At 47.7% G+C, this 23,070-nt stretch overlaps 1 protein-coding gene across 1 annotated transcript in view; it reads left to right on the top strand.

Moving 5' to 3' along the window:
* LOC142316860 (cartilage oligomeric matrix protein-like) overlaps positions 1–23,070 on the top strand; it is a 1,990,803-nt gene that overhangs the window by 1,189,207 nt on the left and 778,526 nt on the right. The gene's annotated exons all lie outside the window — the stretch shown is intronic.

Raw genomic sequence — 23,070 nt, 5'->3', positions numbered from 1 at the left:
TAAACATGGAGTCTCTAAGTGTGTTTGTGTATTTATTTCTATTAAAGTATTTTTTCTCTGTGTGGTGTCTTTTTTTTTAACCATTTATTGGAGATTCTTAATGGCCGGGTCAAACTTGCCTGACATTAAGAATCTCTGACTTAATACTAGCTAGTAAAACAAAGCTAGTATTAACTCATTATCACCCAGCAAGCCACCTGGCTTCAGGGCTGCTGGAAGAGTTAGATACAGCGTCAGATGATGGCGCCTCTATGAAAGCGCCATTATCTGGGGCGGCTGCAGACTGCAATTTGCAACAGAGGGGCACAGAAAGCTCGGGCCAACCTGTGCTGCAGATTCCAATCCCCAGCTGCCTAGTTGTACCTGGCTGAACACAAAAATGGGGCGAAGCTCATGTCGATTTTTTTAATTATTTCATGAAGTTAATGAAATAATTAATAAAAGGGCTTCCCTATTTTTTTAGTTCACAGTCGGGTACAAATAGGCAGCTGGGGGTTGGGGGCAGCCGTACCTGCCTGCTGTACCTGGCTAGCATACAAAAATATGGCGAATCCCACGTCATTTTTTTGGTGGACAAAAAACTCCTGCATACAGTCCTGGATGGAGTATGCTGAGCCTTGTAGTTCTGCAGTTGTCTGCTCTCCTGCATACACTAGTGAATGGAGCATGCTGAGCCTTGTAGTTCTGCAGCTGCTGTCTGCTCTCCTCCATACAGACAGACAGCAGCTGCAGAACTACAAGGGTCAGCATACTCCATCCAGGACTGTATGCAGGAGTTTTTTGCCCCCCCCAAAAAAATTACGTGGGCTTCGCCATGTTTTTGTATGGTAGCCAGGTACAGCAGGCAGCTATGTGCTGCCCCCAACCCCCAGCTGCCTATTTGTACCCGGCTGGGAACCAAAAATATAGGGAAGCCCCCTTTTTTTTTTTACTATTTCATGAATTTCATGAAATAATTAAAAAACCAAATGACGTGGGCTTCGCCCAATTTTTGTGTCCAGCCAGGTACAACTAGGCAGCTGGGGATTGGAATCCGCTGCTCAGGGTGCCCAAGCTTTCTGGGCACCCCTGCTGCGAATTATAGTCCGCAGCCGCTCCAGAAAATGGCGCTTTCATAGAAGCGCCATCTTCTGGTGGTGTATCCAACTCTTTCAGCTGCCCTGGTGATGGGTGGCTCGCTGGGTAATAATGGGGTTAGGGCTAGCTGTATATTATCAACTGGCCCTAAGCACGAAATTCATGGTGTCATGCCAATATTAGACATGGCCACCATGAATTTCTAGTACAGATAAAAAAGAAAAACACAACACACAGAAAAATATTTTTATTAGAAATAAAACACAACAGAATTAGTGACTCCATCTTTATTGAAATAAAGAACTCCCCTCCGCAGTAATCCTGGGTCAAGGGTCCCACGCAGTCCAATCCGGATCCAATATCATCTGATCGGTTTGCTGGAAGGCAAAGCGATCAGATGATGTGTCAGGTTCAAGGGCCTGAATCACATGACGCGGGAGCTGATTGTATAAAAGCCGTTTATACAATCAGCTGATGCATCCGTGCAAAAAAACCCAAAAAAAACTACACACATCTGCGCAGACTCCTGTCCGACAGCATCAGCTGATAGTTTAGTCGGCTGGGCGGTAAAAAGCTGGCCTCACCGCTCGACTTATAGTGTCAGCTGATTACGTCAGGTGACCGCATCAGCTGATCATCGCCAAGTCTGAGAGCAAAAAGAGAGCGAAAAGAGAGCAAAAAAAGAGAGCGGGAGAGGGAGAGGGAAGAGAGAGAGAGGAGAGAGCAATGCAGCCTCATTCCGTGAGCTGCTCCGATTTTAGAGGTGTGTCCCGCGGCTCACAGCTGATGTCCGGCTCCTCCCCTCAGTGCATAATTAAATTATATTTATAAATAAATAATTTTAATTTAAATTAAAAATAAATTTAAATTTCTACTGGGACGGCCGGAACTAGAACTCGTGCTTCTTAGGCGAGTGCTCTATCCATTGAGCCTCTGGCTCTAATGATAAAGATAGGCAGATTTGGTAATCTTGAAGTCTGCATTGCAGACTGAAGTCTGGTGACAGCACGGCTCACTTCATTGCTACATGGAGAGGACACTCCGCGATCGTGTTCTACGGTGCTGCTGCATCTTCATGGAGCAGAGCTGACAGTGTCGTGTGGATTACTTCGGACCTGAATTGCGGTTTGGGGATTTTAATAAAATGGTGAAAGAGGGTGTTTTTTGTCTTTTATTCCAAATAAAGGATTTTTCGCTGTGTGTTTCTTTACTTTCACTTACAGTTTAATCATGGAAGGTGTCTCGGGGAGACGCCGGTCATGATTAACCCATCATTACCTCGATTGCCACCGCACCAGGGCAATTCGGGATGAGCTGGGTAGAGTCCCGGGACTGCCGCATCTAATGGATGCGGCAGTTCCGTGCGGCTGCTGGGTGATATTGTTAGGGTGGCGCTCCCCATCCTGACAATACCAGCCTCCAGCCATGTGGCTTTATCCTGGCTGGTATCAAATATGGGGGGAAATCACATTTTTTTTAATTTAATTTATTTATTTTACTGCACGATATAGAGCCGCCCGTCGGCGGCTAGGATTGGTGGCAGTGAGACAGCTGTCACTCAGCGTGGGGACGTGTCTGACTGCAACCAATCATGGGCACCGGTGGGCGGGGAAGCACGGAATAACTAATTGAATAATGAAGCGGCAGCCATTTTCAAAAGAGGAAAAAACACCGCAGATTTGTGACAGCCATGCAGTGAGGAGCCCATGATCAGTGAGTAGGAAAGAGAAAGGGATTGTGCTGGGGATGCAGGACGCATGCAGATAGCAACGTGTGCACATAGCCTTACATAGCCTTACACGCTTTTGGTGATCGAACTGTTCTCGAACATAACTCGAACTGCCGAACTTTTAGTAAAAAGCTCGAGTTCGTCGTACGACTCGAACACCCCCCAAAATCACTCGAACATGAAATTGGCGAACCTCGAACATCTCTAGTCTAAAAGTCTAGACCCCTAGGTGGGCGTTTCCTAACCGCCTGGTCCCGCCCTCTGGTGTGCCTGTCTTGCGCTGAGGGGGGGTGGCTAGGGTTTCAGGTTGGCTGTATGTAACCTAGGTGAGTGAAGGTGTTATGTGGGGGCCTATGTGTGACTACCTGGTTTTTCCAGGGGCACATTCCCCCTTGGTTTAATGCAGACTGTCCGCTCTTTTTTCTTCCCTTACGGGATGCACTTTTCTTAAACGTTACACAACTAAACCGGGACGGGACGGACCGGGCCACTTCTCACCGCACCCCCACCCAAAAGAACCTGCCCCCTGGTGCCACCACTAAGCACTGGTTCGCACCCCTTGCCCAGGTCCGGTTGATGCCCTCACAGGCCGGGTGAAAAGTTCCTTACCTGACAGTCTTTTGTCACGGGCCCCAAGTCTGGGGACCCCTGGCCTGGAGGATAGTCACCGGTCTCTATGGTGACTGGGCCTCGGCCTACTCTACCGCAGGCCCTTCCTCCAATTAGCCCCTCCAGAGACTGTGGCAGGATGAGAAGGGTGGTCAGGGATTATTTAATACATTAAAACACCGCTGCCGGGACAGCCTCCTCCTGCAGCTTTCCCACAAGACCACCACCGGACAGCTCGGGTCCCCAATGCCACCTTCACTCATAGGCGGCATTGTCTAAAAGACTCCGTCTTCTTGCTGCTTGCGGTGTGGGTACGGCTGCTCCTCCGGACCGGGCTCAGTCCTCCACCTGGGGCTCCGACCCCTGATGGCCTCTTCACGTTTAACTTGCAGGGGTGAAGACGTTCAACAAGAACGGAGCGCTGCATCATTTAACTTCTCAACTGCCCTGCCACCCCTCACCTGCTGTGAAGATGGCCTCCTCTGGGAACATGAGGACGTTCAACATGGGTGGCCGGGTTTTAACAGTCAACTTACAACTTGAAACTTGCTGCGGGTTCCGGTCCCTTTAAGGCCAGTCACCTCCGGGGCATGCACTAGCGAAATACCCGGGCAAACCACAGTGGCGGCAAACTGGTATGATCACACCACCAACAGCAGTCGGGGCTTCTTCCTCGGAGGTGGACCCTGCCTCCATCTCATATACCTCCAATGCATGGTATGTCCAGGACGATAAAGCCATCCGGTATCCGTTCCCACCGGTTCGCGGGATGTACTCAGCGGTCGGGTTGTGGGTGCCAGAGCTATTCTCATCCGTCTCCTCCGACTCTGATTCCGCAGTCACAGGGCCCTCTGAGCTGGGTGTCATCCCCGTCGTGGCCGGGCGGACTGCCGGAGCCGACGTCATCACTGCTGGGTCCGCAGGCTCCACCGCTCGTGCGACCGGAGTGGGAGCCGCTGCATCTCCGCCTGCTACTTCGTTCGGCGGCGGGTGCTGCCCTGTCAGCAACGACATTTGGTCCGGACATCTTCCCGCTTCTCCCCCTTGGTATTTTGCAAGCACTCCCTCGCACGGCTGGTTAGTTTCGTTTTTGGCCTCATAGTGTTGTATCCTTCTGGCCTCATTCCCAGGGGGCGGGACTTCAGCTTTGCGCCCTTTCTCGGGGGAGAAGATGCTGGGCTGTTTTTCGCACCTAAAAATGGAGGCAAAATGGCGACTTCTCAAAATTTTGCAACGGATCACCGCTGACTGTCCAAATCAAGGCGCACTTCAACCAGGTAGGTGGATGGGTTACAATCCTGTTCATGATGCCAGTTTTTGGGGTGTGTTGCCCCCACGCCTGTAGCAGCCGAGCTTCTCGGATCCGGACCCGCTGTGTGGCTCGAGGGATCCTCCGAAAACGGCGGGTCACGCGGACACGCCAAATGAAAATGGGGACGTAGTTGTACGGGCTTGGCCGTATTTAGTTTGTGACGCCACCCACGGTGTGTGGTGAAGTGGGACACCACCGCTGCTGGTGCAGGATACCCGGGGAAGGTGTGATGGCAGCTGGATATTAACCCCTCCGTGGGTAGGGATCTTGGTGTGACAGGCACCAGACGCCTAACCCTACTTACCGCTTCCAGAACTAGGGGCTAAAGGCTGCAATGTGGCTCTCAACTAGAGATGAGCGATCCGGTCACGGTTCGGCTCAAACTCGGTTCGACGAACCGAGGTCTGGTTCGAGTTCGGTTCTGCGAACCACTCGAACTCATAGGAAACAATGGGAGGCAATCACAAACACATAAAAACGCATTATAAATGTACACATACAGTTAATAAACATTGCCATAACACTTACCTGTCCCCGGGATGCGTCCTGCACTCTGTCTCCCGCAGCTTTTCCATCGGTAATCGCTGCGTCCTCCGGGAACACCAGCAGTGATGCAAGACCTATCGTGACGTCAAAATAGCCATGTGACCAGTCATGTGTCTATTATCTCATTGGCTACAAACTGGTCACATGACTATGACGCATCATGCTAGGACCTGTCATTGAATCTCTCTGTTACACGGTGCACGTTTGTGTATCGCCGTGTACCGGCGACATGCTCTAGCTCACGGTCGACTCCCCGCTCTGCTTACCCGTTCCCTTAAGGTACCGTCACACTAAGCGATGCTCCAGCGATCCCACCAGCAACCTGACCTGGCAGGGATCGCTGGAGCGTCGCTACACGGGTTGCTGGTGAGCTGTCAAACAGGCAGATCTCACCAGCTACCAGTGACCAGCCCCCACCCAGCAGCACGCATGGAAGTGATGCTGCGCCTGGTAACTAAGGTAAATATCGGGTAACCAACCCGATATTTACCTTGGTTACCAGCGCACACCACTTAGCGCTGGCTCCCTGCACTCCTAGCCAGAGTACACATCGGGTTAATTACCCGATGTGTAGTCTGGCTATGTGTGCAGGGAGCAAGGAGCCGGCACTGACAGCGTGAGAGCGGCGGACGCTGGTAACGAAGGTAAATATCGGGTAACCAAGGAAAGGGCTTCTTGGTTACCCGATGTTTACCGTAGTTACCAGCATCCGCAGAAGCCGGCCAATAACTGAGATCACCGTTGCCATAGCAACGCGCTTGGTAGTGGTGACGGTGACGTCCCGCTACCAGCACGCAGCGGCACCGGAATCACGTGATCGGAGCAGCGTTGCTATGGCAACCCGTGCCACCGCTTACAGCCGGGAGCCTGTGGTCACTCTCACAGAGTGATTTCTGCACAAAGCACAGCGTCCTTTCTCCCATGCAGCTGTGCTGTCTGATGGAGCAGAGCTGTATGTGTTGAAGGAGAAAGAAGACAGAAGAGCATGGATCGTGGAGGGCTGAGAGGGGGTAATAAAGATGGAGTCTCTAATGTGTCTATGTATTTATTTCTATTAAAGTATTTTTTCTGTGTGGTGTTTTTTTTTAACCCTTTATTGGAGATTCTTAATGGCCGGGTCAAATGTGCCTGACATTAAGAATCCCTGACTTAATACTAGCTAGTAAAAGAAAGCTATCATTAACTAATTATTACCCAGCAAGCCACCCGGCTTCAGGGCTGCTGGAAGAGTTGGTTACAGCGCCAGATGATGGCGCTTCTATGAGAGTGCCATTTTCTGGGGCGGCTGCGGATTCAATTTGCAGCAGAGGGGCCCAGAAACCTCGGGCTAACCTGTGCTGCGGATCCAATCCCCAGCTGCCTAGCTGTACCTGGCTGGACACAAAATTGGGGCGAAGCTGACATCATTTTGTTTTTTTTAATTATTTTATAAAATTCATGAATTAAGTAAAAAAAGGGCTTCCCTGTATTTGTAGTTCCCAGTCAGGTACAAATAGGCAGCTGGGGGTTGGGGGCAGCCGTACCTGCCTGCTGTACCTGGCTAGCATACAATAATATGGTGAAGCTCACGTCATTTTTTTTTGTAGTTTTTTGGCAAAAAAAATAAAAAATGCTTCCCTGGATTTTCCATTGCCAGTGAAGGTAACACCAAGCAGTGGGGGTTAGCAGCCAGTACCTGCTTGGATTACCCTTAGCTAGCAATACAAAAAATGCAGTGGGAGCCCATATATATTTTTTATTATTATTTATTTAAATAACGAAAAACAAAAAGGGCTTCCCTGTATTTTGATTGCTGGACATCACAGTGCTGTAAAAATTATTCTTTAAAAATAATAACGTAGCGCTCCACGGAATTTTTTATTTTCAGCACAGATAAAGCAGACAGCTATGAGTTGCCACCCCAATCTGCCTGGCGTTACCTTGGCTAGCAATCAAAATACAGGGAAGCCCATTAATTTTTTTTATTTAAAAAAATAGTTAAAAAAAAAAAATGACGTTGGGTCCCCCCATTTTTGATAGCCAGCTAGGGTAAAGCAGACGGCTGTAGCCTGAAAACCACAGCTGGCAGCTTTACCGTGGTTGGGGATCCAATGTGGAGGTCACCGTAGGCTCTTTTTTTATAATTATTTTATAAATATTAATAATTACAAAAAAAAAGTAGGGTCCCCCCAAATTGGATCACCAGCCAAGGTAAAGCGGACAGCTGTGGTCTGGTATTCTCAGGGTGGGAAGGTCGATAGTTATTGGTCCTTTAGAGCCTTAAAATAGCAGGCCGCAGGCGCCCCAGAATTGGCGTATCCACTAGATGCGCCAATCCTGGCGCTTCACCCCAGCTCATCCCGTGCCCTGGTGCGGTGGCAAACGGGGTAATAAATGGGGTTGATACTAGCTGTAAAGTCAAAATAATGCAGCCACTGGTATGGTATATATAATTAGAAGGACCAGAAATTACAGCAATAATACCTAAAATGTAACTTTTATTAATAATTCCTCTAAAAATAGGGAAGGGTTCACCTTGCCTATGCATAAAATTCAGAATATTGCGAGAACCTCTACAGAGCCTGGGGAACTGGCAAATCCTATAACCACACAAATACACCTACAGTATGATTGGTGCTGGCAAAAATAAGCAGATTTAACCGAAATGGTCAAAATAGTTGTTCAACTAAATCCCATTGAAATTAGGATAATGGCGCTATTTCACTATAATGACTACACACCCACAGGTATGTGACTAGGATGCTGCACATTCGGTTAAACAATACAACATAAACCAGGGATTCAAAAAAGCCAAGTTGTTGACCTGGTTGTATCTAATAGGGAACAATCTCACCCAATTGCTGGTGTCTTGTCTCCCATAAATGGTCAGTAAGTCCTCTTATTCGGCGTATCCACAACAGACCCTCATCAAACAGGTCCTGGACCCCTTATGAACGGACTAGCTGTCCTCTCCCAGAATCTCCTTCTCCCGACGCATTTCCTGTACATCATTCATCAGGGGAGTCAAATGAGGAGATAACCTCTACTGGGTAAATCTAGAAAAATTGTGAGAAAATGGGGAAAATAAAGGGGAATATTCTTCTGATATGTATATAGTAGCCCCCAACAAACCTCATCCTATTAAAGAAGAAAAGGAAAAGAAATCAGCGACTTACCAAGCGGTGACAGCAACAATTCTTATAAGCTGTACACCGCTGTCCAGTCAAAGTACTCTTAAATAGTCGCCGTTTCCCTGCCGGCGTCTGACGTCACATCCATGCCTGCACCCACCACTTCCACCCAGTGTGGTGGAGCGCATCAGTGGAACGCACGGCGTCCCACAGGCAATGAGGTCAGTTCACATCCGTATCGCTCCTAGCATCGCACTTGCGATGTAGGAGTAGGACGCAAAAGCGCCCGGCAGCCCGCCCCCTCAACCAGGTAGGACAGCCCATCGCAGTATACTTCACCGCGCATGCGCACAGTCCGTTATACGGACACTACAGAAGGTGGAGGAAAACAAAATTCTTATATAGTAACTTAATGTTCATAAGATGGACGAAAACTGCCAATACCATATAATATGAACAGGTCTCAAGGGTGCAATTCAAATAGAAGGGACATGAACCAGAGAACAGATTAAAAGTAAAATCTCAGAAATTAATAAAATCAGAAATACCGGAGGACATCACAGATACAGAATATAATTAAGACCCCTATAAAGCAGGTCAGCTAAAAGAGAGGTACTGGAGGGTAAATAACAGTAGTTCAGGACCATAACGATCACAAAGAAAAAAAACTTTACGGTCTGGAATTACCAACATATAAGAAACATATAAAGATAGAGAGAAACTGACTAGTTCCACCACCATCTAAGCTAGACTGGTACAACTGACCCTACCTAGCTGCGGGGGTTGGCACCCTGAAAGCACGGTGATTGGCGCCCCCACTCGTCCGGTGGCTTTCCCTCCTAACTATCACTATAGCCTTCACCTAAAGAAAGGGTGCAAAGGAGATACACTCATTGAGGCCATGAGGATGAATTGTTTTTAGTCGAAAGATCCACCTGCACTCTCTCTGGAGGATTTTCTTGTCCCAATCACCTCCCCGTCTAAGTGGTGGAATCACATCAATACCTTGGAAGGTTATTTGGTTTATATCCCCCTCATGGAAGATGTTAAGATGTTTTGCCAGTGGGGTATCGTTCCCAATCCTGACATCTCTCAGATGCTCTCCTATCCTCCTAAATTCTCTCTTAGTCTTGCCAATGTATTCAAGTCCACATAAACATGTGACCTTATATATGACACCTCTGGTGCGACAGTTGACAAAACAGCGAATATCAAATTCTTTCCCTGTGTTGGTGCTCCAAAATTTCTTTCCTACCTTCAGACTACTGCAAGCCACACACCCACTACAGCGAAAGCAACCCTTAGGACTGCTTCTAAGCCAATCGCAGCCCGTGACCCTATTGTCAACAAAGTGACTGTGGGTCAACCTATCCTGTAGTGACCTAGCTCGTCTGAAGGTGATCTGTGGTTTCTCCGAAACAAATTTACCAATATCAAGGTATCAAGGTAATTTTTTAAAATGGGCCAATGCCTTTCCAGTACCTCTCTTACAGCTTTTGAGCCATTATTAAATGTTGTGATGAACCGGACTAGATCAACTCCATTGTCCTGTTTAGGTGCCGGATATAAAAGGGCCGGTCTGCTGATCCCATTGATTTCCTCACGTGCCTTTTTTATGACTTTATTAGGGTACCCTCTTTCACAAAACCTTTTTTCCAGGTCATCAAACTGTATTGCGCACTTCTCATTATTGGAGCAATTCCGTTTTACTCTAGAAAATTGCCCCTTTGGGATGCCTTTCTTTTGGGACAAAGGATGACTACTCTCCCACCTTAGTAGCGAGTTGGTTGCTGTCTCCTTACCGTGGGTACTGGTGGCAATACATCCTTCAGAAGTTTTTTCTATGAGGACATCCAAAAACGGCAGCTTGAATCTACTCACTTCAGATGTAAAGAACAAGCCGATGTCATTAATGTTCAATTGTTCCACAAAAAGAGACAGCTCACTTTCTGAGCCTCTCCACAATATAAAGATATCATCTATAAACCTGCTCCATAGCAGGATTTTGTCTGTGGGAAAAATGGAATCATCCCCAAAAACCACAGTCTCCTCCCACCAGCCCAGGAGCAGATTTGCATACGAGGGCGCACAAGGGCTGCCCATCGCAGTGCCCCTGAGCTGGTGGTAGAGCTGATTTCCAAATATAAAGATGTTCCGTGTGAGGCAAAATTTCAAAGCTTCCAACAGGAAGGCATTATGTTCGTTGAACTGTCTCCCTCGGCCGTTTAAGAAGTGCGCTACAGCTTGCATGCCAACATCGTGTCTTATTGGTGAGTATAAAGATTCTACATCAATACTGGCTAAGATGACATCTTCCTCCAGTACGACACCCTCAAGTTTCTTCAAGAGGTCAGTAGTATCCCTTAGGTACGAGTTGAGAGAGACAACAAAAGGTTTGAGGAGTTCATCTAAGTAGATTCCCAAATTCTGGGTAAGACTACCTACACCGTAAACTATCGGCCTCCCTTTTAATGGGTCCACCCCCTTATGTATCTTCGGGAGACAATAAAAGGTTGGAATCACCGGGAATTTGGGAAGAAGGAAGTCATATTCCCTTTTATCAATCAAACCCTTGTCTCTTGCCCTCAGCAAAATCCCTCTCAACTCGTCCGTGTGAACCTTTATGGGGTTATTGGCAAGTTTGTCATACCCCCCGACATCATTCAAAATACACAGGCACATATCCCTATATTTATCGATGTCCATCAAAACAACATTGCCACCCTTATCTGATTTTTTTATGATCAGCTCAGGAGAACGTTCCAGGGACAATAAAGTCCCCATTTCAGCCTTAGAGAGGTTGAAGTCACCGGAACGTCTCGGCCGTAGATTCTCAATATCCCGGGTGACCAGATTACAAAAGATGTCAATGGAACTCACATCACCCATCGGTGGTGGCATTTTATTACTCTTCTGTTTAAGGCCTGTAAATGGCCCCAGGCCCCTAACGTTGGGATCAATTTCACCAATACTGTAAAGTAATCTGACGTCCTCCAAAATGTCCTCCGATATACCCAATTCAGCACTCTGTTTTTTTGTTCTCTCTAATGTGATGTTTTTTCCACTTAAGCTTACGGATAAACAAATTCAAGTCTTTTACCCCCTCAAAATTGTCAAAATCAGATGTAGGAACAAACCCTAGACCTTTATTAAGGACTGCTCTTTCCGCATCTGTCAATAAATGCTTTGACAGATTGATTATCTGGGCTGACCCGGTGGTGGGGGGGGGGGGGGTTGTTCTGTCGTTGCTTGTTTCTGAGCGGGTAGTGTGTTTGCTCTAAAAAACGATAACCACCACGTCCCTTTCCTTTGTTCTTACCCCTACCACGGGAAGTTGTATTTCTACCCTCCAGATCCGATGTTTCCGTGTCTGTAGAGGTACTCTCAGGCTCACTCTGTCTGACGGGTCTACTGGAGAAAAAAATTGTATGCCTTATTATCTCTAAATTCCTGCAAATCCCTGACGTAGAACCTATGCTTTTTTTCTTTCAGATGATATTGAAATTTTTCAATGGTGTTCTGGAGGGTTACTTCCTTATTAACAAATTCACTATCACCTGAAAATTTCTTTGTTATATCTATCTGTTCCTTTAAAGCTAGTTCTAGGGTTGCCAGATTTTTATGTTCCTCTTCCAGCAGACACGTCATCAGTCTGAGCGAGCAATCAGTCACCTCTTTTTCCCACTTCAAGGCTAAATCAGGGCTTTTATACCTAAAGCCAGGTGTGAGGGAAATCCTGAGGTATTTACACCAATTTCTGGCCCTTCTAATTATATATACCATACCAGTGGCTGCATTATTTTGATTATTGTGATATGGCAGGTTTTTTGGCAGCAGGCATAGATACGAATAACTGGATTTCAGAGGCAAAGGAAGTGTTCTCAGAGAGGAATTTCGTTCAGAAAAAATATACCCCGACTCTTAATGGGGCCTTTAATGATTTAACCAGAATTTACAAAGAACGCACCACCTCATGGTGGGAGGTGCAATCACTGGAAAATTATTTGATGGCCAAAATTGTCCCTAGATACCTCAGGATTTCTGAAAGAAAAAAAGCATAGGTTCTACGTCAGGGATTTGCAGGAATTTAGAGATAATAAGGCATACAATTTTTTCTCCAGTAGACCCGTCAGACAGAGTGAGCCTGAGAGTTCCTCTACAGACACGGAAACATCGGATCTGGAGGGTAGAAATACAACTTCCCGTGGTAGGGGTAAGAACAAAGGAAAGGGACGTGGTGGTTATCATTTTTTAGAGCAAACACACTACCCGCTCAGAAACAAGCAACGACAGAACAACCCCTCCCCACCACCGGGTCAGTCCAGATAATAAATCTGTCAAAGCATTTATTGACAGATGCGGAAAGAGCAGTCCTTAATAAAGGTCTAGGGTTTGTTCCTACATCTGATTTTGACAATTTTGAGGGGGTAAAAGACTTGAATTTGTTTATCCGTAAGCTTAAGTGGAAAAAACATCACATTAGAGAGAACAAAAAACAGAGTGCTGAATTGGGTATATCGGAGGACATTTTGGAGGACGTCAGATTACTTTACAGTATTGGTGAAATTGATCCCAACGTTAGGGGCCTGAGGCCATTTACAGGCCTTAAACAGAAGAGTAATAAAATGCCACCACCGATGGGTGATGTGAGTTCCATTGACATCTTTTGTAATCTGGTCACCCGGGATATTGAGAATCTACGGCCAAGACGTTCCGGTGACTTCAACCTCTCTAAGGCTGAAATGGAACGTTCTCCTGAGCTGATCATAAAAAAATCAGATAAGGGTGGCAATGTTGTTTTGATGGACATCGATAAATATAGGGATATGTGCCTGTGTATTTTGAATGATGTCGGGGGGTATGACAAACTTGCCAATAACCCCATAAAGGTTCACACGGACGAGTTGAGAGGGATTTTGCTGAGGGCAAGAGACAAGGGTTTGATTGATAAAAGGGAATATGACTTCCTTCTTCCCAAATTCCCGGTGATTCCAACCTTTTATTGTCTCCCGAAGATACATAAGGGGGTGGACCCATTAAAAGGGAGGCCGATAGTTTCCGGTGTAGGTAGTCTTACCCAGAATTTGGGAATCTACTTAGATGAACTCCTCAAACCTTTTGTTGTCTCTCTCAACTCGTACCTAAGGGATACTACTGACCTCTTGAAGAAACTTGAGGGTGTCGTACTGGAGGAAGATGTCATCTTAGCCAGTATTGATGTAGAATCTTTATACTCATCAATAAGACACGATGTTGGCATGCAAGCTGTAGCGCACTTCTTAAACGGCCGAGGGAGACAGTTCAACGAACATAATGCCTTCCTGTTGGAAGCTTTGAAATTTTGCCTCACACGGAACATCTTTATATTTGGAAATCAGCTCTACCACCAGCTCAGGGGCACTGCGATGGGCAGCCCTTGTGCGCCCTTGTATGCAAATCTGCTCCTGGGCTGGTGGGAGGAGACTGTGGTTTTTGGGGATGATTCCATTTTTCCCACAGACAAAATCCTGCTATGGAGCAGGTTTATAGATGATATCTTTATTCTGTGGAAAGGCTCAGAAAGTGAGCTGTCTCTTTTTGTGGAACAATTGAACATTAATGACATCGGCTTGTTCTTTACATCTGAAGTGAGTAGATTCAAGCTGCCGTTTTTGGATGTCCTCATAGAAAAAACTTCTGAAGGATGTATTGCCACCAGTACCCACGGTAAGGAGACAGCAACCAACTCGCTACTAAGGTGGGAGAGTAGTCATCCTTTGTCCCAAAAGAAAGGCATCCCAAAGGGGCAATTTTCTAGAGTAAAACGGAATTGCTCCAATAATGAGAAGTGCGCAATACAGTTTGATGACCTGGAAAAAAGGTTTCGTGAAAGAGGGTACCCTAATAAAGTCATAAAAAAGGCACGTGAAGAAATCAATGGGATCAGCAGACCGGCCCTTTTATATCCGGCACCTAAACAGGACGATGGAGTTGATCTAGTCCGGTTCATCACAACATTTAATAATGGCTCAAAAGCTGTAAGAGAGGTACTGGAAAGGCATTGGCCCATTTTAAAAATGGACCTTGATATTGGTAAATTTGTTTCGGAGAAACCACAGATCACCTTCAGACGAGCTAGGTCACTACAGGATAGGTTGACCCACAGTCACTTTGTTGACAATAGGGTCACGGGCTGCGATTGGCTTAGAAGCAGTCCTAAGGGTTGCTTTCGCTGTAGTGGGTGTGTGGCTTGCAGTAGTCTGAAGGTAGGAAAGAAATTTTGGAGCACCAACACAGGGAAAGAATTTGATATTCGCTGTTTTGTCAACTGTCGCACCAGAGGTGTCATATATAAGGTCACATGTTCATGTGGACTTGAATACATTGGCAAGACTAAGAGAGAATTTAGGAGGAGGATAGGAGAGCATCTGAGAGATGTCAGGATTGGGAACGATACCCCACTGGCAAAACATCTTAACATCTTCCATGAGGGGGATATAAACCAAATAACCTTCCAAGGTATTGATGTGATTCCACCACTTAGACGGGGAGGTGATTGGGACAAGAAAATCCTCCAGAGAGAGTGCAGGTGGATCTTTCGACTAAAAACAATTCATCCTCATGGCCTCAATGAGTGTATCTCCTTTGCACCCTTTCTTTAGGTGAAGGCTATAGTGATAGTTAGGAGGGAAAGCCACCGGACGAGTGGGGGCGCCAATCACCGTGCTTTCAGGGTGCCAACCCCCGCAGCTAGGTAGGGTCAGTTGTACCAGTCTAGCTTAGATGGTGGTGGAACTAGTCAGTTTCTCTCTATCTTTATATGTTTCTTATATGTTGGTAATTCCAGACCTTAAAGTTTTTTTTCTTTGTGATCGTTATGGTCCTGAACTACTGTTATTTACCCTCCAGTACCTCTCTTTTAGCTGACCTGCTTTATAGGGGTCTTAATTGTATTCTGTATCTGTGATGTCCTCCGGTATTTCTGATTTTATTAATTTCTGAGATTTTACTTTTAATCTGTTCTCTGGTTCATGTCCCTTCTATTTGAATTGCACCCTTGAGACCTGTTCATATTATATGGTATTGGCAGTTTTCGTACATCTTATGAACATTAAGTTACTATATAAGAATTTTGTTTTCCTCCACCTTCTGTAGTGTCCGTATAACGGACTGTGCGCATGCGCGGTGAAGTATACTGTGATGGGCTGTCCTACCTGGTTGAGGGGGCGGGCTGCCGGGCGCTTTTGCGTCCTACTCCTACATCGCAAGTGCGATGCTAGGAGCGCGCCGGATGTGAACTGACCTCATTTCCTGTGGGACACCGTGCGTTCCACTGATGCGCTCCACCACACTGGGCGGAAGTGGTGGGTGCAGGCATGGATGTGACGTCAGACGCCGGCTGGGAAACAGCGACTATTTAAGAGTACTTTGACTGGACAGCGGTGTACAGCTTATAAGAATTGTTGCTGTCACCGCTTGGTAAGTCGCTGATTTCTTTTCCTTTTCTTCTTTAATAGGATGAGGTTTGTTGGGGGCTACTATATACATATCAGAAGAATATTCCCCTTTATTTTCCCCATTTTCTCACAATTTTTCTAGATTTACCCAGTAGAGGTTATCTCCTCATTTGACTCCCCTGATGAATGATGTACAGGAAACGCGTCGGAAGAAGGAGATTCTGGGAGAGGACAGCTAGTCCGTTCATAAGGGGTCCAGGACCTGTTTGATGAGGGTCTGTTGTGGATACGCCGAATATGAGGACTTACTGACCATTTATGGGAGACAAGACACCAGCAATTGGGTGAGATTGTTCCCTATTAGATACAACCAGGTCAACAACTTGGCTTTTTTGAATCCCTGGTTTATGTTGTATTGTTTAACCGAATGTGCAGCATCCTAGTCACATACCTGTGGGTGTGTAGTCATTATAGTGAAATAGCGCCATTATCCTAATTTCAATGGAATTTAGTTGAACAACTATTTTGACCATTTCGGTTAAATCTGCTTATTTTTGCCAGCACCAATCATACTGTAGGTGTATTTGTGTGGTTATAGGATTTGCCAGCTCCCCAGGCTCTGTAGAGGTTCTCGCAATATTCTGAATTTTATGCATAGGCAAGGTGAACCCTTCCCTATTTTTAGAGGAATTATTAATAAAAGTTACATTTTAGGTATTATTGCTGTAATTTCTAGCTGTAAAGTCACCTGACATCAAGCCAATCAGTTTGTGATGTCATGGCGTTTATCAGATACCCGACATCACAAACTGTCAGCACTAACAAAACAAATAGACGAAAAAAAATGTGTTTGAAAAAACACTCCCCAAAACATTCCCTCTTTCACCAATTTATTGTAAGGAAAAAAAATAAGGGGGTCCCACGATGACTCTGGACCGTCTAGAATATGGGGGGACACGCTCAGGGAACGTATCCCCCATTTTCTAGGAGTGCAGACCCTCCATTTGAGGAGTGTGGGTGCAATGAATCTGCACCCACTCTCCCCGGGTCCACAGCAGCAGAGTCCATGTCGTTGCCACCAAAGCTGCAATGTCCTGCTCATGAGGTAAGGGCATGCCTAATCAGGAGAACTATTCTAAATTTTCAAATATTGGTATTTGCTGATGTTATTGCTATTTCACCTACTATATATTGGGGATAGGATCTTGGAGATGGAATATTTCTTTAAGTCCAGTTGTCCAGCTGAATGAATACTAAACAACAGAGCTCGCTATTTAGACATGTTTTCTTGTGGCGTATAACGGACTCTCATGTTTGGTAGTCGTTCAGCAGGGCAACAGAAATAGCAAATCCCTCCATTTGTAAATGTAGTATAACTCTCTTGATCAACTATGTTCCTTACCTCATGAGCAGGGCATTGCAGTATCTTACAGATGCATGGTTACTGCCACTCACTGTTTCTGAACACAGGAAGTTGAGCTGACAGCCGCTCTGTGCATGCGGCAGCATCTATTGTGAAGGAGGTGGCCACGGGGAATCAGCGCTGCACAGGTACCGTGGGATACAGGGGAACACTGGTGGGGTTATAGGGTGTGACCTGGCAGGGCCTGGGGAGGAGTTTTCTGTCACATGTGTCATGGCACATGCGACAGAAATCAGAGGAGTAGGGTGAATGCGGCCGGCACGCTGCTGTGCGCGTGCCCATCTTGGATTTTCGGGACGGGGTCGGGGGGGCACTTTGGTGACACCGGGAGACCAGAGGTGACCGGGGAGGAGATTTAGCTCTCATCTGACATGTTTGTTCATGCCAGATGGGAGATAAATAATTTTTTTACCGGCGCTGTCATTTACTGTAACATGATCACTGGTATATGGTGTATACTGGTGATCACGTGAGCCAGGACCGGAAAAAACGGCCTGAATCATGATCTCCAGGGTCTCAGCTACCCCTAAATCCCCGGAGATTTTCTGACGCTGTGGGGCGCTATTCACTTATTTCTGGCTGCTGTTTATAAATGGCAGATTAGAATAAGGCTACATTCACACAACCGATCCGTTTTTGTGGTCCGCAAAAAACGGTCTGTTTTTTTCACGGGTGCATCCGTGTGGCATCTGTTTCCATTCCGTGTTGTTAGGTCCGGGTGGTGGATCCACTGGGCCGTGCACCCCACCGGAGGCCTGGGTGCACGTTAGCCAGAGCACTAGCGCGGCAGGGACTGCGTCCCACAGGGGACGGGTAGGACAGTCACTGGGGCTTCAGAGTTCCTGGAGACAGTGCAGGAATCCGGCACAGGTGCCGGGTAGGAATGTCAGGCAATAGTATTGATCACAGGACATGGCACAAGGGGAACCTGAGCACCTAGCTTTCAAGACAAGGCCTACAAGACACATTGATCAGGCCCCGCCCACATGGCAAGGCCAGTCTTATATACCCAGCACAGCCTCATGTCATATCCTGCTGCAGCAGTGCTGGGCCCATAAGACCAGGTGAGTGGGCGCGGCCCGACCCTATACAGAAGCATGAGTCAGACACATGAGACTGGGGACAGGACACAGGAAAGCACGAGAGGGAGCGGCAGCCATGACCGGTGAACACGTGGACCGGATCAGTGGGTAAGGAGCGGTGCTGTGCAGGTGCGACCGGATCAGTGGGTAAGGAGTGGTGCCATGATGGTGCGACCGGACCGGATCAATGGATAAGGAGCGGTGCTGAGGCATCGGGAGCGTGACACGTATACGGTCCATATGTCATCCGTTTGTCATCCGTGTGCCTTCCGTTTTTTTGGCATACTGCCAAAAAACTGAAGGAGTGAAAATACATAATTTTACCCAGGATCCATAGCTTCAACCTACATGAGGCGGTCACATATTCACTCCAATGCCATTTTCTACTGCTATTCACAACGTGGAGCGCTCTGGTGATTTTCCTGTGCTTGTACACTTCATAACAGTCTTTTCTGTCATTATAATGGCAGAAAGACACATAATGTCCCACTCTCCTGCATTTTGTAATTTTGCACCCTTTGGTGCCTTTCATGTGGCTCTAAGGGGTGCTTAGCCTTGTATTTACCAAAATAAATAAATAAATTTAAAAAAAAAATGACGTGGGGTTCCTCCTATTTTTGTAGTCAGCTAGGGTAAAGCAGACAGCTGCAGCCTGCAGACCACAGCTGGCAGCTTCACCTTGGCTGGTAATCCAACACTGAGGGCACCCCACGCTGTTATTTTAAATTAAATAAATAAGTAAAAAAAAAATCACGTAGGGGTCCCCCCAAAATTAGACCACCAGCCAAGGTAAAGCAGACAGCTGGGGTCTGATATTCTCAGACTAGGGAGGTCCATGGTTATTGGACTCTCCCCAGCCTAAAAATAGCAGGCCGCAGACGCCCCAGAAGTGGCGCATTCATTAGATGTGCCAATCCTGGTGCTTCGCCCCAGCTCACCTTGTGCCCTGGTGCGGTGGCAAACGGGGTAATATATGGGGTTAATACCAGATGTGTAATGTCACCTGGCATCAAGCCCTGGGGTTCGTGATGTCACGCGTATATCAGATACCCGACATCACCAACCCAGTCAGTAATAAAAAAAAAATAGACGACAAGCACATTTTTATTTGAAAAAACACTGCCCAAAACATTCCCTCTTTCACCAATTTATTAGAAAGAAAAACAAATCCAGGTGTGCTGTAATCCAAGCGGTTACCATGACGATCCATACCATAGTCACTGTCCCAGCCAATGAAGAACAGAATGTTCCCCATTGGCTGGGAGAACAATGCAGTGACCTGAGCTAACATCAATAGGTCAGCCAGGTCACTGCAGGGCATGACAAGTGCTGCTGTCAGCGAGGTACATTACCTGCAGTGACGATCTCCTGCACTGCTGATAGCAGACCTGTCACTGAGTTCAATGACCTTTACAGCCAAGTATCGCGGAGAGCCTTTGACGTCACCGCTAGTCACAGTCTCGGGCCGCAGTGAAAGGAGATGTGACAAGCGGCGGCCATGGAGTGACATCGGGAGGGCGGGACTTCATCACCGCAGGTAAGCCGAGTGGGGTAATGCGTGCCAAGTGCGACGTGAGCGGAGCCTAGCGGGGCAATGTGTGCAGAGTGCCAGGTGGGCGGAGCCTAGCGGAGTAAAATGTGAAGAGTGCCAGGTGGGCAGAGCCTAGCGGGGCCATGTGTGCAGAGTTCCAGGTGGGCGGAGCCTAGTGGGCCATGTGGGCAGAGTGCCAGGTGGGCGGAGCCTAGCGGGACCATGTGTGCAGAGTGCAAAGTGGGCGGAGCCTAGCGGGGCCATGTGTGCAGAGTTGCAAGTGGGCGGAGCTTAGCGGGGCCATGTGTGCAGAGTGCCAGGTGGGCGGAGCCTAGCGGGGCCATGTGTGCAGGCGGCGGAGTGTGAAGTGGGTGGAGCCTAGCGAGGCAATGTGGCGCTGAGGACGTCAGTGTCGGGCACTGCATGGCTGGGGACAGGTGAGTGTGAGTGTGTGTGTGTACATGCCGAGTGCAGGAGGGGGTGGAACCGAGCGGGGAAGTGTCGGCTCCCTGCACACGTAACCAGGGTAAATATCGGGTTACTAACCAAAGCGCTTTGCTTGGATACCCGATGTTTATCTTGGTTACCAGCTTACCGCAGGCTGCCAGCGATGGCTCCCTGCACACTGTAGCTGTAAAAAGCCACGCTTTTGCTGATAGAACCGTTCTCGAACGTAACTCGAACTTTTAGCAAAAAGCTCGATTTCGAGTTCTAACTAGAACACCCCGCAAAATCACTCGAACCGCGAACTGGAGAACCACGAACCGCGCTTAACTTTACTCTCAACATGAGCAAGACCATGTGCATCTGAAGACTGTGCAACATGGTGCAGTCTACAGGCCCTTTTAGCACCTAGGGTCCGCCCCGAACCCTGTGTGAACCACAATGGCACCTCAAGGGGCCAATAGGGGAGTGCCACATCATCAGTGACGTCACCACCGGTCTATCCAGAACCGCCACGTCACTGATGACACAAGCACGTCACCGCCCCAAACAGCCTACAAGTCATCGTCTGATGACCAATAAAGAGATGCTAGGTCATAGGGGCGGGCCTCCAGGAGCCAGTCCGAAGTGGCCACATCATCAGGACTCCTGACGCTATACAGCCTATCAGGGCCTGCCACCTCACGGACATGCCCAGGGAAGTCCTTACCGGACTTAGCATCTGATGCACTAAGTGCCTGAGCACGTTCAGTAGCCTGAACAACAGACTGTCTCAGAAATCAGCCTGAGCTTTCCCAGTAGACACAACTAGAGATGAGTGAACCGTTCGTGGTCCGGCTCGAGTTCGGTTCGCCGAACCGAGGTCTGGTTCGCGTTCGGTTCGGCGAACCACTGGAACCCCATAGGAAACAATAGGAGGCAATGACAAACACATAAAAACACCTAGAAAATACCCTCAAAGGTGTCCAAAAGGTGACAAACAACTCACAACACAACACAAACACATGGGAAAGTGACAAGAACAAATTCTCATGCAAAAAAACCCCCAGCTTGACGAGGAAAAGTAGGATGAGACACAGATATAGGCATGGCATGCCCTTCTAAAATCATGCAAAACACCGCAAGGGGACTCCAAGCGGAGTCTCCCTTTTTTCCAAAAATTGGGCCACACAGACACCCCTTCAGTGGCAGTACTTGTGCCCCAGTTGTACACTGCACAGGTAGATATGCATCAAGCACATTCAAAAATACGCCATCCTTAACCGTCCCCAGGATGACACCGGGTTAGGTAGCAAAGTCTTTGCTGAACCATGACTTGTTCATCTTGGCTCCTTTTTAAAAACACAGCAAGCAAGGGTTACTCCAAGCGGAGTCTCCCTTTTTTCCAAATATTGGGCCACACAGACACCCCATCAGTGGCAGCACTTGTGCCCCAGTTGTACACTTCACAGGTAGAATTGCATCAAGCACATTCAAAATACACAAGCATTTACTCTCCCCAGGATGACACAGGGGTAGTAAATTCCTTGTGGATCTATGACTTGTTCATTTTGATGAACGTTAGTCTGTCCACATTGTCACTGGCATTGTCACTGGACAGACGCGTGCGCTTATCTGTCAGCACACACCCAGCAGCACTGAAGACACGTGCAGAGACAACGCTTGCAGCTGGACACGACAAGATCTCTAAGGTGTACGTGGAGAGCTCTGGCCATTTTTCAAGATTTGAAGACCAAAATGAGCAAGGCTCCATTTGCAAAGTCATGGCATTGATGTTCATTTGGAGATACTCCTGTGTCATCCTCTCCAGCCGTTGACTATGTGTCAGACTTGTTGTCTCTGGTGGCCTTGCAAAGGATGGTCTAAAAAAATTATGAAAAGATTCAATAAAATTGCTGTTACTGTGAAGCCCCGCTAGTATGTGTCGGTGCAGTACCTTCAGGGACTCCACGTGGATGGAACAGTCTGGTCACAGGTAGGGAACCTTCTTTTAGGATTGTCGTGACACCACTCTCAGTATTGCGGTCAGCGGGGACCGCCACTGCAGATTAAGGGATGCCTGGGGCTGATGGTGGGTGCAGTCAGTATATTAGCCCCCTGAGAGTGAGGCAAGCCCCAGGCCCCGGTGTATGTGTGTGGGACCACAGGTCGCAGAATGACTCAAACACAGTCCAAGAAGTCTTTCAACGTGTTTACTCACTGTTTGGAGGTCACGGTGAGATGCCCGGGCGACACTGTGATAACCAGGTTGAACCAGGAATTCCAGGAGGCCGTTCTGAGGGTAGCTGTCCACTCGCCTTCCTTGCACTCTTTCTGTTTTAGGAGGATCCTTTGCTTGAAGCGTGGTAGGACCCCTCCAGGGAAGCTGTTACCACCCTGCTCCCCTCTCTCTGGCTCGTCTGCCGGCAGCGTGGCCTTGGTGGGATGGCTTCTGGCCCTGTCCCCTTATGGGCCTGGTGATTGCTGCTTGGCTCGAGCTCTGTGTAGTCGTGGTGAGGGCATGAAGTACCCCCCCCCACCTGTAGGTTAAGCAGCTCTGGATGATCTGCTGCCTGTACTGGGGACCTAGTTCCCCTTGTGTGCTCGGATACCGGGATCTCCGTACTCAGCCACCCTTCTCTCTGGATGATTTTCAGGCCGACCCACGGTACTCCTTTCTCCCCCGCTTTCAGCTACTGCACTCCTCAGGACCCGTCTGACACGAGAGACCCTCTGCTCCCTTCCACACACTTCAATCTCTAGCTCCAGACCCTTCTCTTCCTCTCTCTCTC

This window comes from Anomaloglossus baeobatrachus, chromosome 1, assembly GCF_048569485.1.
Source record: "Anomaloglossus baeobatrachus isolate aAnoBae1 chromosome 1, aAnoBae1.hap1, whole genome shotgun sequence".
NCBI classification, from domain to species: domain Eukaryota; kingdom Metazoa; phylum Chordata; class Amphibia; order Anura; family Aromobatidae; genus Anomaloglossus; species Anomaloglossus baeobatrachus.
This window is presented reverse-complemented; position numbering and strand designations above follow the sequence as displayed.